The sequence below is a fragment of the Oryctolagus cuniculus genome, chromosome 1, assembly GCF_051225735.1.
Source record: "Oryctolagus cuniculus isolate XC-2025 breed Fujian yellow rabbit chromosome 1, ASM5122573v1, whole genome shotgun sequence".
Taxonomy (NCBI): domain Eukaryota; kingdom Metazoa; phylum Chordata; class Mammalia; order Lagomorpha; family Leporidae; genus Oryctolagus; species Oryctolagus cuniculus.
Genome location: NC_142867.1, coordinates 7,808,637 through 7,828,189, shown reverse-complemented (window position 1 = coordinate 7,828,189; position 19,553 = coordinate 7,808,637).

The following is a 19,553-nucleotide window of genomic DNA, read 5'->3' as shown; positions in this document are numbered from 1 at the left end:
AGTAAGAAAAGCCCTGAGTTTCTGTTCTTCAGTTCATGTTGGTGTCTCTCCAATTCTATTTCTAGGAAATAATTGAACTGTTCACTAGATTTATTTCAGTTCATTGAAGGACACTGTACATGCCAAAGTCCAATGCTAATTTCCACAGTGTACTGAGGGCAAGCACACAGGAGGGTAAATCTTTAAATGGATTAAATTTCAACAGCTGAAAGCAACTCTGCTAAATAATTCTCTCTCTGCCTTTACTAAAAGCTATTCTATCTCCTGATCCCAAAAGGACTAAAAAAATGCTGCCATTGCTCTGCTGCAGTGCTGTGGTGGGCCCATAGATGAGACACTGACGTTAGGGTCAACTCAGACTTACAGTGATTTCATGAAAGGGGAAGTTTTCTCCTTTGGAGCTTATCTCTGTAAAATGATTGTGCCTCCCTTGGGAGAAAGCATCACCTTTCACATTCAATGGCTTTTGAGGAGCTCTTAAATCAAGTAGGATGCCTAGGAGGCTGCATTCCCTTCTGATGGCTTTCATTCTTCCCTGGTAATAATCTCCAATATCCTACTGAATAACTTCACTGCAGCCATCCCTAGTCATCACTGCGGGACCCACATCCTGGATAATCACATGGTGTCTGTCAATGCCACTGGGGTCCTCAGCCACAATGCCCTCCTGACATTCTGCATCCCACTAGACTCAAACCTGAGGCCAGAGAAGTGCCATCACTTCACTCATCCACAGTGGCAGGAAGCTACTTCGCCTCAGCTATTGTGATTGAGGTAAGAGACCTTGCTTGGTCCTCCTGAGTACATGACGTGGATGTGTGGAAGGCAACAAACATGATTCAATTCTCCAGTCCCAGTGTAGATTCTGTAGACTGCTCTCCTTCATTCTTTCAGCAAATGGTGATTGTTTATACTTTAATTGCTAGGACATTGCATAGAACCCAAGGTGATGAATTTGAACAACTAAACATGAACCCTATATCACAGAGATAAAATTATTGTGGAGGTGGATGATTAGACAAACAATTGATATACAAGCAGTCTTCAGCAAGTTCATGGAAAATGTGTTTTTGAATAAAACATGCACGGTTGTCAAAACATTTTTACACAAAAATAAGTGTAGTTTTTGATTCATTTTTTTCCATGAACCCTTTTACATATCCTCAAGTGTGAAAACATCTTCTGGGTCACTTGTTCTTAGCTCAGGCTGCAAATCAGACATATCTGTGTTAATCCTAAAACATCTCCATGTTTTGGCTACATGTCAGGGAAACAAAGCAGGGTTGTAATATAAAAAACTTCCTCCTCCATGTTTACAATGTGTGGCAAAGATTGAGAACCACCAAGGTACAGAGTCTTAAGTGAATATAAAAACAGACAAATATAAACTAAACAGTTTAGAATGAGAATTTTTAGAGAAAGCTGTGTTCAAACTGGGAGTTCAATGACACAGGTCATTAAATGTAACTGAGAAAGGCTGGACAGTGTTCCTGCTGGTGAACATGGGCAGGTCATAAGCTGCTGTTGGGCTCTATTGCCTGATTTCTGTCTCTTCCAGTGGACCAGGTATGTGATCATCTGTCACTGAAATCAGTGGTTCTATTCCTCTGCATGACTGGAATGCTGGTGGGAAGCCTCATATGTGTGATCACTCAGACAGCTGAGTGTCTCTAGTTCAGGACCCGCAGTCTGTGGTGTTTTGATGTTATTATGTTCCAGCATTCAATTTACAGCACTGGGGCTGCCTTGAACCTCAGAGATCTAGATACAGATATGAATTCAAGTCCATGTGGTCAGTGCTACTTTGTTGTCATAGAACTCTCTGTATAGTATCTTTGTGCTGGATTTTGAAATGACAGCTCCATCAGAGTGGGGACATTTCAAAGTAGGAATTAGAGGTGACACGTTGATTGAGAAAGGTGAGAACTTAACCACAGGGGAAAGGGGAAAGATGTTCCAATATGAGGGATTCAGCCTGTTCGAAGACACAGAAATGAAGATTAGCATGAAGGCCTTAGTCAGGGGGGTTGTGTGTTAAGTCACTCCTAGACAGCAAGCTTAATAATTCTAGGTTCACAAATTGGTTATGATGTCGCAGTTGCCCCACTGAAATGAATAGGCATTTCCTTAAAACATGTTGGGTGCACAGTGAGGGGATACTGGTGCTGTATTACTGGGTGCTTGTATTATTAATAAAAGGCTAACGGTGATTTTTGCAACTTTAAAAGTAATTAACTTGTCATGAATTTGCCAAGCAAGCAGTTTTGGATATTCCATGTCTGGAAGTGCCCATCCTAGGTGGGCAGGCAGACGAGCATCACCACAACACACGTGGGTCTCCCAAGGCACCACTTACCATATAGAATCATAATGTTATGTTCTCTCAGCTGACTGTGAAGTATGAATGTGCATCTTAAAACATGATTCACCAACTCTGATCATATTTAGACAAAGTCATAGTCAAAGTGGAAGTTCTCTCCTCCCTTCAGAGAAAAGTACCTCCTTCTTTGATGACCTGTTCTTTCCACTGGGATCTCAACCACGGATATCTTTCATTTAGGTCTTTTTTTTTTTGCCAGAGTGTCTTGGCTTTCCATGCCTAAAATACTCTCATGGGCTTTTCAGCCAGATCCACGTGCCTTAAGGGCTGATTCTGAGGCCAGAGTGCTGTTTAGGACATCTGCCATTCTATGGTTCTGCTGTTTATCTCGCTTCCCATGTTGAATCGTTCTATCCCTTTTTGATTCTATCAGCTAGTATTTGCAGACACTAGTCTTGTTTATGTGCTCCATTTGGTTCTTAGTCCTATCATTATGATCAATTATGAACTGAAATTGATCACTGGGGCTAGTGAGATGGCATTGGTACATGCCACCTTGATGGGGTTGAATTGGAATCCCCTGGTATGTTTCTAACTCTACTGTTTGAGGTAAGTCAGCTTGAGCATGTCCCAAAATGGCAGCTCATGACAAGAGCCTAGGGTGATTACTGAGGCCATAAACAAGAGTGTCAATTTGTTAAGTCAACAACAGGAGTCACTGTGCACTTACTCCTCATGTAGGATCTCTGTCCTTAATGTGCTATACATTGAGATTTTTTTTTTTACCTTTTATTTAATGAATATAAATTTCCAAAGTACAGCTCATGGATTACAATGGCTTCCCCCCCAATAAGTTCCCTCCCACCCGCACCCCTCCCATTTCCTGCTCCCTCTCCCCTTCGATTCACATCAAGATTCATTTTTTTTTTTCTTTTTCAAAACTTAAGTACTCGTGCATTTTTTAATTAATATTATGGAATAGTTTTTGTTTCACAGTATTTTCTGTGTAGAACATTGTTAGTTTTATTACTTAAAACATCCTATAATTCTTTTTTTTTTATCTTTTATTTAAAAAATATAAATTTCCAAAGTACGTCTCATGGGTTACAATGGCTTTCCCCCCCATACCGTCCCTCCCACCCACCACCCTCCCCTTTCCCACTCCCTCTCCCCTTCCATTCACATCAAGATTCATTTTCGATTATCTTAGTATACAGAAGATCAGCTTATTATACCTTAAGTAAGGATTTCAACAGTTTGTTCCCACACAGAAACATAAAGTGAAAAATAATAGATGATTTTTTTTAAATGATGATGAAATCAGAGCAGACCTATTGTCATGTTTAATCCCAGTGAGAGTCAAGTTGGGAATTGATAGTTTCTTTTTTTTTTTTTTTAACAGAAGATCAGTTTAGTGTACATTAAGTAAAGATTTCAACAGTTTGCACCCCCATAGAAACACAAAGTGAAATATACTGTTTGAGTACTCGTTATAGCATTAAGCCTCAGTGTACAGCACATTAAGGACAGAGATCCTACATGAGGAGTAAGTGCACAGTGACTCCTGTTGTTGACTTTACAAATTGACACTCCTGTTTATGGCATCAGTAATCTCCCTATGCACCAGTCAAGAGTTTCCAAGGCTATGGAAGCCCCTTGAGTTCTCCGACTCTTATCTTGTTTAGACAAGGTCATAGTCAAAGTGGAGGTTCTCTCCTCCCTTCAGAGAAAGGCACCTCCCTCTTTGAAGACCTGTTCTTTCCACTGGGATCTCACTCACAGAGATCTTTTTGCCAGAGTGTCTTGGCTTTCCATGCCTGAAATACTCTCATGGGCTTTTCAGCCAGATCCGAGTGCCTTTAGGGCTGATTCTGAGGCCAGAGTGCTATTTAGGACATCCGCCATTCTATGAGTCTGCTGAGTATCTCACTTCCCATGTTGGATCACTCTCCCCTTTATTTATTCTATCGGTTAGTGTTAGCAGATACTAGACTTGTTTATGTGCTCCCTTTGACTCTTAGTCCTTTCATTATGATCAATTGTGAACTTAAATTGATCACTTGGAATAGTGAGATGGCATTGGCACATGCCACCTTGATGGGATTGAATTGGAATCCCCTGGTATGTTTCCAACTCTACCAATTGGGGCAAGTCAGCCCGAGCATGCCCCAAATTATACATCTCTTCCCTCTCTTATACCCACTTTTATGTTTAACAGGGATCACATTTCAGTTAATTTTCAACACTTAAGAATAACTGTGTGATAATTACAGAATTAAACCAGTCATATTAAGTAGAACAGACAAAAAAAAAATACTATGAGGGATAATGTATTAAGTTGTCCATTAGCAGTCAGGGCTATGCTGATCAAGTCACCATTTCTCATAGTGTCCATTTCACTTCAGGAGGTTTCCTTTTTGGTGTTCAGTCAGTTGTCACCGATCAGGGAGAACATATGGTATTTGTCCCTTTGGGACTGGCTTACTTCACTCAGCATGATGTGTTCCAGATTCCTCCATTTTGTTGCAAATGACTGGATTTCGTTGTTTCTTACTGCGGTATAGTATTCTAAAGAATACATATCCCATAATTTCTTTATCCAGTCTACCATTGATGGGCATTTAGGTTGGTTCCAGGTCTTGGCTATTGTGACTTGTGCTGCAATAAACATTAGGGTGCAGACCGCTTTTTTCTTTATCAATTTAAACTCCTTTGGGTAAATTCCAAGGAGTGGGATGGCTGGGTCGAACGGTAGGGTTATATTCAGGTTTCTGAGGAATCTCCAGACTGATTTCCATAGTGGCTTGACCAGTTTGCATTCCCACCAACAGTGGGTTAGTGTCCCTTTTTCCCCACATCCTCGCCAGCATCTGTTGTTGGTAGATTTCTGTATGTGAGCCATTCTAACCGGGGTGAGGTGAAACCTCATTGTGCTTTTGATTTGCATTTCCCTGATTGCTAGTGACCTTGAACATTTTTTCATGTGCCTGTTGTCCATTTGGATTTCCTCTTTTGAAAAATGTCTATTGAGGTCCTTGGCCCATCTCTTAAGTGGGTTGTTGGTTTTGTTTTTGTGGAGTTTCTTGATCTCTTTGTAGATTCTGGTTATTAACCCTTTATCTGTTGCATAGTTTGCAAATATTTTTTCCCATTCTGTCGGTTGTCTCTTCACTCTCCTGACTGTTTCTTTTGCAGTACAGAAACTTCTCAATTTGATGCAATCCCAATAGTTGATTTTGGCTTTGACTGTCTGTGCCTCCCGGGTCTTTTCCAGAAATTCTTTGCCTGTGCCAATATCTTGAAGGGTTTCTCCAATGTTCTCTAATAACTTAATGGTGTCAGGACGTAGATTTAGGTCTTTAATCCACGTTGAGTGGATTTTTGTGTAAGGTGTAAGGTAGGGGTCTTGCTTCATGCTTCTGCACGTGGAAATCCAGTTTTCCCAGCACCATTTATTGAATAGACTGTCCTTGCTCCAGGAATTAGTTTTAGATCCTTGATCAAATATAAGTTGGCTGTAGATGTTTGGATTGATTTCTGGTGTTTCAATTCTGTTCCATTGGTCTATCCATCTGTTTCTGTACCAGTACCATGCTGTTTTGATTACAACTGCCCTGTAGTATGTCCTGAAATCTGGTATTGTGATGCCTCCGGCTTTGTTTTTGTTGTACAAGATTGCTTTAGCTATTCGAGGTCTCTTGTGCCTCCATATGAATTTCAGCATCATTTTTTCTAGATCTGCGAAGAATGTCTTTGGTATCTTGATTGGGATTGCATTGAATCTATAAATTGCTTTTGGGAGAATGGACATTTTGATGATGTTGATTCTTCCAATCCATGAGCATGGAAGATTTTTCCATTTTTTGGTATCCTCTTCTATTTCTTTCTTTAAGGTTTTGTAATTTTCATCGTAGAGATCTTTAATGTCCTTGGTTAAGTTTATTCCAAGGTATTTGATTGTTTTTGTAGCTATTGTGAATGGGATTGATCTTAGCAGTTCTTTCTCAGTCATGGCATTACTTGTGTATACAAAGGCTGTTGATTTTTGTGCATTGATTTTATATCCTGCCACTTTGCCAAACTCCTCTATGAGTTCCAATAGTCTCTTAGTAGAGTTCTTTGGATCCTCTAAGTACAGAATCATATCGTCTGCAAAGAGGGATAGTTTGACTTCTTCCTTCTTGATTTGTATTCCTTTGATTTCTTTTTCTTGTCTGATGGCTCTGGCTAAAACTTCCAGAACTATGTTAAATAGCAGTGGTGAGAGTGGGCATCCCTGCCTGGTGCCAGATTTCAGTGGAAATGCTTCCAACTTTTCCCCATTCAATAGGATGCTGGCTGTGGGTTTTTTATAAATTGCTTTGATTATATTGAGGAATGTTCCTTCTATACCCAATTTGCTTAGAGTTTTCATCATGAAAGGGTGTTGAATGTTATCAAATGCTTTCTCTGCATCAATTGAGATAATCATATGGTTTTTCTTCTGCAGTCTGTTAATGTGGTGAATCACATTGATTGATTTGCGAATGTTGAACCATCCCTGCATACCAGGGATGAATCCCACTTGGTCTGGGTGGATGATTTTCCTGATGTGTTGTTGTATTCTGTTGGCCAGAATTTTATTGAGGATTTTTGCATCTATGTTCATCAGGGATATTGGTCTGTAATTTCCTTTCAGTGCTGCATCTTTCTCTGGCTTAGGGATTAAGGTGATGCTGGCTTCATAGAAAGAATTTGGGAGGATTCCCTCTTCTTCGATTGTTCTGAATAGTTTGAGAAGAAATGGGATTAGTTCTTCTTTAAATGTCTGGTAGAATTCAGCAGTGAATCCATCTGGTCCTGGGCTTTTCTTTGTTGGGAGGGCCTTTATTACTGTTTCAATTTCTGTTTCAGTTATGGGTCTATTTATGTTTTCGATGTCTTCATGGTTCAATTTTGGTAGACTGCATGTGTCCAGGAATCTATCCATTTCTGATAGGTTTTCCTGTTTGCTGGCATACAGGTCCTTGTAGTAATTTCTGATGATTCTTTTTATTTCTGTGGTGTCTGTTGTTACGTTTCCTTTTTCATCTCTGATTTTATTGATTTGGGTCTTTTCTCTTCTTTTTTTAGTTAGTTGGGCCAATGGGGTGTCAATTTTGTTTATTTTTTCAAAAAACCAGCTTCTCGCTTGGCTGATTTTTTGTAATGTTTTTTTGGATTCAATCCTGTTAATTTCTTCTCTGGTTTTAATTATTTCTCTTCTCCTACTAGATTTGGGTTTGGTTTGCTGCAGTTTTTCTAGGTCCTTGAGGTGCGCTGAAAGCTCATTTATTTGGTACCTTTCCAATTTCTTGATATAGGCACCTATTGCTATAAATTTGCCTCTCAATACTGCTTTTGCTGTATCCCATAAGTTTTGATATGTTGTGTTGTTGTCTTCATTTACTTCCAGAAAGTTTTTGATTTCTCTTTTGATTTCTTGAATGACCCAGTGTTCATTCAGGAGCATGTTGTTCAGTCTCCATGTGTTTGCATACTTTCTGGGGTTTCCTGAGTTGCTAATTTCCAGCTTCATCCCGCTGTGGTCTGAGAAGCTGCATGGTATGATTCTAATTCTTTTAAATTTGCTGAGATTTGCTTTATGTCCTAGTATGTGATCAATCCTAGAGAAGGTTCCATGCGCTGCTGAGAAGAATGTGAAGTCTGTAGATGTAGGGTTGAAAGTTCTGTAGATATCTGTTAGATCCATTTGGGCAATAGTGTCAATTAAATCTGCTGTTTCCTTGTTGATCTTCTGTCCAGATGATCTGTCTATTTCTGAGAGTGGAGTATTGAAGTCCCCCAGTACTATTGTATTGGAATCTAAATCTCCCTTTAAGTCCCTTAACATATCTTTTAAATAGACCGGTGCCCTGTAATTAGGTGCATATACATTTATAATAGTTACATCTTCCTGTTGAATTGAACCCTTAATCATTATATAGTGTCCCTCTTTGTCTCTCTTAACAGTTTTTGTATTAAAGTTTATTTTGTCTGATATTAATATGGCTACACCTGCTTTTTTTTGGTTTCTGTTGGCATGGAATATCTTTTCCAACCTTTCACTTTCAGTCTGCATGCCTCTTTGTTAGAGAGATGTGTTTCTTGTAGGCAACAAATAGTTGGGTTGTGTTCTGTGAGCCAGTCAGCTAAACGGTGTCTTTTAACTGAAGAATTCAGACCATTAATGTTCAATGTGACAATTGATACGTAGTGACTTTGCCCTGCCATTTTCCCGGAAATATTTTCTAGTATATGCTTTGAGCTTCCCATGCTCTTTTACTGGTAGGTGTTCTTCCTTTCCCTTCTTTCATATTGATGGCCGTGTTTCTGTGTTTCTGAGTGTAGCACATCTTTAAGTATCTTTTGCAGGGCCGGACGAGTGGCCACAAAGTCTTTCAATTTCTGTTTGCTATGAAAGGTCTTTATTTCACCTTCATTCACAAATGAGAGCTTGGCAGGATATAATATTCTGGGCTGGCAATTTTTCTCTCTTAGCACCTGTGCTATGTCTCGCCATTCCCTCCTAGCTTGTAGGGTTTCTGATGAGAAGTCAGCTGTGAGTCTGATTGGAGATCCTCTGAGAGTAATCTGACGTTTCTCTCTTGCACATTTTAGGATCTTTTCTTTATGTTTCACTGTGGTAAGTTTAATTACCATGTGTCGTGGTGAGGATCTCTTTTGGTCATGTTTATTGGGGGTTCTATGAGCTTCCTGTACTAGGATATCTCTGTCCTTCTCCAAACCTGGAAACTTCTCTGCTAGTATCTCACTAAAAAGGCCTTCCAATCCTTTCTCTCTCTCCATGCCTTCAGGAACTCCTAGAACTCGAATGTTGGTTTTTTTAATAGTATCCTGTAGATTCCCAACAATATTTTTTAGGTTTCTAATTTCCTCTTCTTTTCTTTGGTTTGACTGTATGTTTTCCTGTGCTCTATCTTCTAAGTCCGATATTCTCTCTTCTGCTTCACCCATTCTGTTTTTAAGGCTTTCTAATGTGTTTGTCATTTGATCTATTGAGCTCTTCATTTCATTTTGATTTCTCTTGACTATTACACTTTCCTGTTCTACTAGTTTCTGAGTTTCATTTTGACTCTTCCTTAAAATTTCATTTTCACGAGAAAGATTTTCAATCTTGTCCATTAAGGATTTCTGTAGTTCAAGGATTTGCTTTTGAAAACTTCTAAATGTTCTTATCATAAATTTTTTGAAATCCGTATCTTGCATTTCTTCTATCTCATCATCTTCATACTCTTGGCTTGGGGTGTTTTGCTTATTTGGAGGCATCATAGTGTCATCGTTGATCTTGCTCCCTCTATTTCTGTGTTTGTTACTCGGCATAGTTAATTCTTCTTGCGTCACTGTGCGCTTTTTTTTTTTCTTTTTTTTTTTTTTTTATACTGTGTCCGTGTTAAGTGGACTGCCTGCTGTTGGAGGAGCCTTGGAGGCTTGAGATGGGTGCGGCCTGAGAGCTCTGCCTGGTTCTTCCAGGTTAAGGGTGTGCAAAGGTGACACCCTCAGGTTATGTGTGGTAAATCTCTCTCTTTTTATTTATTTATTTATTTTATTTATTCAGGGGGTAAGTAACACTGCAGGGCAGGGCTGTGCAGAATTGATGGTATTTAGCTTCCAGTCTTTGGCTCCTCTGGACTCCCACTGGGTTGCCTAGGCTACTGAATTGTAGTGACTCAGTTCCTTAACTCTCCCCCACTGATATGTAAATCCAAAGAGGAGGCCTGCTCTTTGTCTCTTGGGAATTCTTCAAGTCTGGCAGCCTTGTAACCTTTGCAAGGTTAGGGGGAAGAGAAACCCCGAAGCTTTTTTTTTTCCTTCTTTCCGGTAGTGAGTTTGCTGCACTTTCCGGCCCCCCTCTAGATTCTGACCCCCGTTTCCCCACCAATGTCTCGGGTTATTGAGCTCACCTCCCCTTCCAGCGCCGATGTGTGGACTCGGAGCCCTGAGCGTCTCAAGTCTCCCTGCTGTTTTCTGTGTGGCGTGCACTCTCCTTGGAGCACTGTCGCGCAGACCCTGGGGCTTCTGCGGCTGGGTCCCGCGACTTTGCTTCCGTGTGGTGGGCGACCTTGTTCTCCCAGTAGGTCGTCCGATTCACGCCTGCTCCATTCAGAAGGGTTTCCCCTGCAATTTTTGTTTGGTTCTATTTTCTGCGGCTACCGTAACTCCCCTTTTATTAAACTAAATTTTCCCGGACTATCGGTGCGCGCCCTCACTATTCCGCCATCTTGGCTCCGCCTACATTGAGATTTAATGCTATAACTAGTACTCAAACAGTATTGTCTACTTTGTGTTTCTGTGTGGGTGCAAACTGTTGAAATCATTACTTAATATATGCTAAACTGATCTTCTGTATATAAAGAGAATTGAAAAGGAATCTTGATGTGAATAGAAGGGGAGAGGGAGCGGGAAAGGGGAGGGTTGCGGGTGGGAGGGAAGTTATGGGGGGGAGCCATTGTAATCCATAAGCTGTACTTTGGAAATTTATATTCATTAAATAAACGTTAAAAAAAAACATGATTCATAAGTACTCCAGGGTAGTGTTCATATTGATCACTCTTCTCATGGAGTCCTTGTGATGGCTTAGGATAAAATGCTGATCAATAAGTTTAGATGGCTATAGGATAGGGTGTGTGTGTGTGTGTGTGTGTGGTAGAAATGGCTACAGGGCTATGAAAGAAGAGAGAGTGGAACATTGGAAGAAAGTCTATAAGAGGTGAACTTATAAGCTACACTAAAGATTTCAAACTTATTGAGGTATTTACATTGGTTATTGAAGGATATATGATTGGGGAAGAGTATTATCACAATGATTTTTTATGGCTTATTTATTTTATTTATTTCAAAGGCAGAGTACAGATAGCAGGGGAGTGGAGAAAGATATCTTCCATCCACTGGCTCACTCCTCAAATGATCTGAAATCCAGAACTGGGCCAGGTGGAAGCCAGGAGACAGGGACATCATCTTGGTCTCCCATATAGGTGGCAAGAACCCAGTCATTTGAGCCATCATCTGCTGCCTTTCCAGCGTATACATTAGAAAAGTATTAACTTTGGAAGAATACATAAAGAAATAATTCAGCCAGGGCGGCACTATGGCACAGGGGGTTAACACTCTGGCCTGAAGCGCCGGCATCCCATAGGAGTGCTGGTGCAAGACCCAGCTGCTCCACTTCCTGTCCAGCTCTCTGCTATGGTCAGGGAAAGCAGTAGAAGATGGCCCAACTCCTTGGGCCCCTGCACCCACGTGGGAGATCAGGAAGAAGCTCTTAGCTCCGGGCTTTGGATTGGCACAGCTCCGATGATACTTTTCTAAAACTTTAGAAACCAGCTCCTTTTTGCTTAAAAACACTGTCTTTAAGTAATTACTCATGTCTCCACTTTTGCTAAAACAGTTAAGAGGAGCCAAGCCACTCATACACTGGTTAGAGACATTCAGTCATACATCCAACTTCATCTCTTGTTAAGTTCTACCTTCCACAAAAACTGGAATTGAGCCCAATTTAGCCAAATTCTTTCCCACTCTAATAACAAGGATCACCTCTCCTCCATGGTCCAATGACATACTCCCCATTTATATATGAGGTCTAATCAGAGGGGTCTTTGCCAGTCATATTCCTATCAACATTAGATTCAAGACTAGTAGGCAGATGTCCTAAACAGCACTCTGGCCTCAGAATCAGCCCTTAAGGCATTCAGAAGTTGCTGAAGAGCCCATGAGAGTATTTTAGGCATGGAAAGCCAAGTCATTCTGGGAAAAAAAAGGACCTAAATGAAAGATCTCTGCGAGTGAGATCCCAGTAGAAAGAACGGGCCATCAAAGAAAGAGGTACCTTTCTCTGAAGGGAGGAGAGAACTTCCACTTTGATTATGACCCTGTCAGAGTAAGATCGAAGTCAGCAAACTCAAAAGGCTTCCATAGCATTGGCAACTCATGAATAGAGCCTAGGGAGATTATTAATGCCATAAACAAGGGTGTCAATTTGTTAAGTCAACAACAGGAGTCACTGTGTACTTACACCTCATGTAGGATCTCTGTCCTTAAAGTGCCGTCCAATGTGAATTAATGCTGTAACTAGTACTGAAACAGTATTTTACACTTTATGTTCTGTGTGGGTGCAAACTGATGAAATCTTTCCATAATATATACTAAATCGATCTTCTGTATATATAGATAATTGAAAATGAATCTTGATGTGAATGAAATGGGAGAGGGAGCGGGAGATGGGAGGGGTGCAGGTGGGAGAGAAGTTATGGGGGGAAAAAGCCATTGTAATCCAAAAGCTGTACTTTGGAAATTTATATTTACTAAATAGAAGTTAAAAAAAAAGAAGACTAGTAGGTATTCTCTAAGAAGACTGAGGCTTTTTCTATAGCTCTTCCTTTCTCTTTCTGGGCCCTGGCCAGAATTACCCTTGAAACTACATTCACAGCAATGTAGGCTTTTCCTAGTATGCACCTCAAAACTCTTCCAATCTCTGCCCACTACCCAGTTTCAAAGCTGGTCACACAATCTGAAGTATCTGTTTAACAGCTGGCTCTCAAGTATTCTAGACAAAGTCATGAAAAGATGACTAATACAGTATGCATTAATTGATGAATGAGTCAAGAAAATGTGGCCTATAGATACAATGGGATATTTTTCAGCCATAAAAAAGAATGAACTCCTGACATTTTCAGCAAAATGAATGGAATTGGATAGCATCACACAAAGTGAAATAGGCCAGACCAAGACAGATTTCTCATGTTCTTTCCCCTACGTTGAACTTCAAAGAATGGAAGATCAGAACTTAGGATAGTGGTAACTAGAGGCTGGAGGGGTGACAGAGAGGGGACTGAGGGAGGTTGAATAATTGAATCTAAAACACAATCAGATGGAAGTAACCTGTGCTAGTATTCCATAGCACAGTGGGGTGACTGCGGTTCAAAATAATGTATTATATGCCATATAAACAACTGCAAGAGAGGAGCCAGTAGGCTCCAAGCAGAAAGAAAAGGAAATAAAAGGGTATTTGCCCTACTTGATTTGTTTATCCTGTGTATGTGTGCTGTAATATTACACTGTGCCCCCCTCAAATGTTCAACCATGGCATGGTAATCATAAATTTTTAAAAATAAAATATTATCTGGCCGGCACCACAGCTCAATGGGCTAATCCTCCAGCTGTGGCACCGGCACACTGGGTTCCAGTCCCAGTCGGGGCACCAGATTCTGTCCTGGTTTCCCTCTTCCAGGTCAGCTCTCTACTATGGCCCGGGAGTGCAGTGGAGGATGGCCCAAGTGCTTGGGCCCTGCACCTGCATGGGAGACCAGGAGAAGCACCTGGCTCCTGGCTTCAGATCAGCGTGGTGCACAGCGTGCCAGCCGTGGCAGCCATTGGAGAGTGAACCAACGGCAAAGGAAGACCTTTCTCTCTGTCTCTCTCTCTCACTGTCCACTCTGCCTGTCAAAAATAAAATAAAATAAAATATTATCTCAAAAACAAAGGGAGGGAGGGAGGGAAGGGAAGGGAAGGGGAGGGGAGGGGAGAGGAGGGGAAGATGTGGGGGAAGGGCTGGTGGGTTTCAGGGAAGAAGAGAATATTATATTCTTAGAATCAAACCTATGAACTACATTGATTCTCTTCTCTTTGTACTAAGATCACACTCATGTGAAAAAAAATCATTTAAAAAAGAATAAAATGGTAAAAGACAGAAATTGACCTTAGGTACAGCCTTGCTGCATAATGTCCTTTCTAACACGCTCCAATAGAAATGAATATTTGTATCATTGCTTTTCCATGTTTGATCCTTGAACTCTCTTTCTATTTGCTTAAGACAACCTCTGTGTGCTTGACTCAGAAATCCTCAATAGAAGCTGTTCCACAGGAGATAATCCTGAAACTAAGTGAGACCCTGTCTACAGAATGAAGTCATAAGTTTTATTTGTTTTATTTATAAATTTCTTCTTCCCTATTTCTATCCTGTGTGCCCTCTGGCATTTAGGTATTGATTAGTCTATAGTCCCACAATTGTGCAATATTTTTAAAACTATAATTACATATTTATTCTCTCCCAGAAATCATCTTTCTGCACACTTGCACCCACCCCTTCTTCTATCTGTGAATCAGTCCTCACTATTCAGGTGCCCAAAATATCCATGGAAGAGAAAGCAGCATCAGGTTCAATGTTGACCTAATGTGGCTTAGAGGCCACATGTTCTGTTTCTCTTCCACAGTGCACTGTGTATCTGCCATATGTGTGTCTTAGGGCATCAAAGGGCAGTTAGCTATGTAACTGTAGCTCAATGGTGAGTGCTCCAGGAACTCATCACATGACTGCTTCAAGGGCAAGCACAGAAAAATAGGTTAAATGACTGAATCAACAATCCTGGGAAAATAAGCCTTCTTGAGTTTAGATTGCTTCCTTCTTTGCCCCACAAGCCTGTCTTGCCCTCTCTTTTCAAGAAACTTGGGGGGCCGGTGCTGTGGCATAGCAGGTAAAGCTGCTGCCTGCAGTGCCAGCATCCCATATGGGCACCGGTTCAAGTCCTGGCTGCCCCTCTTCTGATCCAGCTCTCTGCATGGCCTGGGAAAGCAGCAGCAGATGGCCCAAGTCCTTGGGCACCTGCACGCACATGGAAAGACCCAGAAGAAGCTCCTGGCTCCTGGCTCCTGATCAGCAAAGCTCTGGCCATTGTTGCCAGTCAGGGTGTGAACCAGCAGATGGAAGACTTCTCTCTCTCTGCCTCTCCTTCTCTCTGTGTAACTCTGACTTTCAAATAAATAAATAAATAAATCTTCAAAAAAAAGAATTTCATAGACCAACAGGCAGTGATTATACCACATCTCAGTTTGCTTTAACTCGGGAGTTTAAAAACTAATTTTCAATCAAAATATAGTAGTGAATAGGTAAGACTCTCAGTTCTTTCCCCCAAAATATTATAAAGTAATTAAGTCTCAATATGAAATCTTTCATATTTTACTTTCTAGAAATGACTGAAGACTATATAGCAGGCATATTTTAGTTTATGGAGAAAGATGGTTCACAAATCAGTGTCCAATGCTGATTTCATGGGCTACTGAAAGCACGGTCATTTGCACAGTAGCCCTTTAAGCAGATTTAATTCTCAACTGTTGACTGCATTCCTAAAAATACTCCATATCTGTGACTTTACTGAAAACATCTCCCTGCCTGACCCCTGTGCAGGCCAGCCGCACCAGTTGAACAGAACCTGAAGGAGGGAGTGGGAATGAAAAGAGGGACAAGGGCACAGAGAATGGAGCTAAGACAAAAAGGCTGATCAAGGGTCGTTTATTCTAATGTCTCGGTGGTATTTATACATAACCAGCTGCAGAACAAAGAAGCACAAAAGATAACAACATATGTAAGCAACTTATCAAGGCCTCTGGTAGCACAGATAATTTTAACAGAGTATTCTTGATCATCATCCTCCTTTAGGATGGGAGTATGTGACTTTCTTATCCTAGGAATTCCACAAGCCAAGATTGGCCTTGATTTGTCCAAAAGCTACCTACATCTCCCCCTTTTTTATTTGATTGAGAATAGCCTCTGTCTTAGGTTGCCCTCAGTCATCTCTGTCCTTACCCATCATGCTGAGTGTCTTACCCATCTTTGAGTACCATTCCAGCTTGGCATTAAGTAAAAATCTTGGACGGAGGAAATGTATGACCAAATAACAATTATCTTGATTACAAAGGAGGTTTGATATGGAGTTTAAAATGATGAATCTCGGTCCAAACAGACTGTAGTGAAGCTAGCATAAGTTGCAGAACACACGGAAAACATCCCATACAAAGTAGGAAAAGCAGTAGTGGTCCAGCCAGCATTAATAACCAATGAATCCATTGAAACCCTCCAAATGATAGGGGGTTGGTAATGAACATATGCTGCATTTCACTCTTAAGCTTATCAATAACAGACTCTATATTTGGCATTTTGTTACTAATGTTACAAACAACATCCCCCAGGCACAGATTCACAGCTTATATGATCTTTTAACAGCAAATAATTGATAGCTGCATGGTTTAAGAGTATTCCTGAGCAAACTTGATCCAATTCTTCAGCTATATTGGATAGCGCAGTAGCAGTAAGATTGATTGTTTTGGTCACCAAACATGCAAGTGTTCGCAGTCCATGATTATTTCCATAAGCCAATCCAGGAACTCCTACTAGCGATATATCCATGTTAAAAGCAGTGTCATCTCCAATTAGGATGACATTATCATCACAGTTCTTGGGTAATGAGTGTGGCTGTCATATTTTCGGAAATACAGATGTCAGCATCGGGGCCACACGGCTCAATGAGCAGTTGTGAAAATCATCAGGGGCTAATGATATAAAAGCAAATTGGCTCCATAAAAATACCCATCCCTTAGGGGCCCATGTCCCATACCAGTACCGGATCAGATCCATTCTATTGATTGGTGATAGGATCCCTCCATTTCACCATTGTTCTTTTTGTAGCTATTTGTGGATACCAGTGTTGATCAGCTGCAGAACAACCATCTTTATCCAATGTGAGAAAATTTAAAATGAATAAAGCATGTGAGAGCCATTTGTTAGGAGAATGGGCAAGAACCCTAAAACTCCCCCTTTTTTATTTTATTTAAACACTGTTTTACAAGGTATTATGTGCACATTCAACATTGCCTTGGCCTTGAGGATTATAGGGAATGTCAGTGACATGAGATATAGAAAAGGTTGCACAAAAAGTTTTAAAAGAGGCAGAAATATAAGCAGGTCCATTATCCGTTTTAATCTGCTTTGGAGTTCCTAGGGAAGCAAAAGCTTGCAAGCAATGGGCAATAACATGTTTTGTAGCTTCACCTGTATGTAAGGAAGCAAAAATAAATCCAGAACAAGTATCAATAGGCACATGTATATATTTTTGTTTACCGAATTCCATGAAGTGGGTGATAACCATTTGTCATAGTTGATTGGGGAATAAACCAAGAGGATTTATTCCATAATGAGGTACTGATAACTAGATGGAGCAAGTAGAATAGGATTTTACAATTTGTTGAGCTTGTTCTTGAGTAATTTAATGTTTTAAACGTAATGTATGAGCATTTAAATGATGTAAAGCATGATCTTTTGTTGCTGTATCAATAGAATATATGCATAGAGCAGAATCTGCCAAATGATTGCCCTCTACCAAAGGTCCAGGAAGATTGGAATGTACTCGGATATGACCTATAAAGAAAGGGCAGGTATGCTGTCAAATGACAGTGCAAATACAAGAAAACAAAGGAGAAGCAGCAGAGGATTCAGGAAAAATTGAACAATTTTCTAATTGTGGCACCAATAGGAACACATATTTGCTATCAGTATATATGTTAACTGCTACATCCAAAGCAGACTGCAATGCAGGTGCAACAGCAGCTAATTCAACTAGCTATAGAGATGAAAAGAGGGTGTTAATAACTGTACGGTGACCATTATGAATTACAGAGGCTCAACCAGTGTTAGAACTGTCAGTAAATATCAAGGCAGCATTTTTAATGGTTGAAAGCTTGCATTTTGTGGGAATACACAGGGATGTTGTCATAAAAATTGTATTATTTTATCTGCAGGATAGTTATTATAAACTTGTCCTGAAAAAGAAGCTAATGCAAGAGGCCAGTCTTCAGTAAATGACAGGAGCCAATTTAGCTGTTTGTTAGTGTATGGTTGACATATACATGTCGGCTCTGTTCCAAATATCTTTCTAAATTCTAATCTCCCTTTAGCTATAATCTCAACTATTACATTGTAATATGGTACAACATTCTTTTTAGGGGTAGCCTGTAAATATATCAAAAGTAAAGGAGCCTCTTGCCACAAAAGAGTGGTGGATAAATAATCTGTAACCAAAATAATAAGAATTAAAGGCTGATTATAATCAATATAAGGGGCCGGCGCCATGGCTCAATAGGCTAATCATCCGCCTTGCAGCACCAGCACACTGGGTTCTAGTCCCATTTGGGGCACCGGATTCTGTCCCAGTTGCCCCTCTACCAGTCCAGCTCTCAGCTGTGGCCCAGGAGTGCAGTGGAGGATGGCCCAAGTGCTTGGGCCCTGCACCCACATGGGAGACCAGGAGAAGCACCTGGCTCCTGGCTTCAGATCAGCATGGTGCGCCGGCCGCAGTGCACTGGCCACAGCAGCCATTGAAGGGTGAACCAACGGTAAAGGAAAACCTTTTTCTCTGTCTCTCTCTCTGTCTCGCTGTCCACTCTGCCTGTCACAAATAAAAAAAATAATCAATATAAGAAACAAAGCTCTGAGATAAAGCTTGTACCTTTTCCAAGGCCAGCCGTGCTGCGGGAGTAAGCACTCGTTGGGAGGTAGGGGAACTATCTCCCTTTAGGATATCGAATAAAGGTTTAAGGTCTCCTGTTGTAATGTGGAGATGTGGACGAAGCCAATTAATATCCCCTAGAAGTTTTTGAAAATCATTTAAAGTCCGTAAAGAATCCAATTGTAAAGTAACTTTTTGTGGAAGTATTTTTCATGGGTATAATTTGAAGCCTAGATATTGATAAGGATATTGAAGTTGCATTTTTTCAGGGGCTATAATAAAACCAAAGACAGATAACTATTCTCTCATTTCTGTCAAACATTGTATAACCAGAGATTTCTCGGGGCCAGCTATCAAAATACCATTCATACTGTATAATATATAAATTGTTATATATTCCACAAATTCTCTGAAGAGTGGTATCAATGAATTGTTGGCACAAAGTAGGACTATTCCCAAAGGGACAAATACCATATGTTCTCCCTGATCGGTGACAACTGACTGAACACCAAAAAGGAAACCTCCTGAAGTGAAATGGACACTATGAGAAATGGTGACTTGATCAGCATAGCCCTGACTGCTAATGGACAACTTAATACATTATCCCTCATAGTATTTTTTTTTGTCTGTTCTACTTAATATGACTGGTTCAATTCTGTAATTATCACACAGTTATTCTTAAGTGTTGAAAATTAACTGAAATGTGATCCCTGTTAAACATAAGAGTGGGAATAAGAGAGGGAAGAGATGTATAATTTGGGGCATGCTCGGGCTGACTTGCCCCAATTGGTAGAGTTGGAAACATACCAGGGGATTCCAATTCAATCCCATCAAGGTGGCATGTGCCAATGCCATCTCACTACTCCAAGTGATCAATTTCAGTTCACAATTGATCATAATGAAAGGACTAAGAGTCAAAG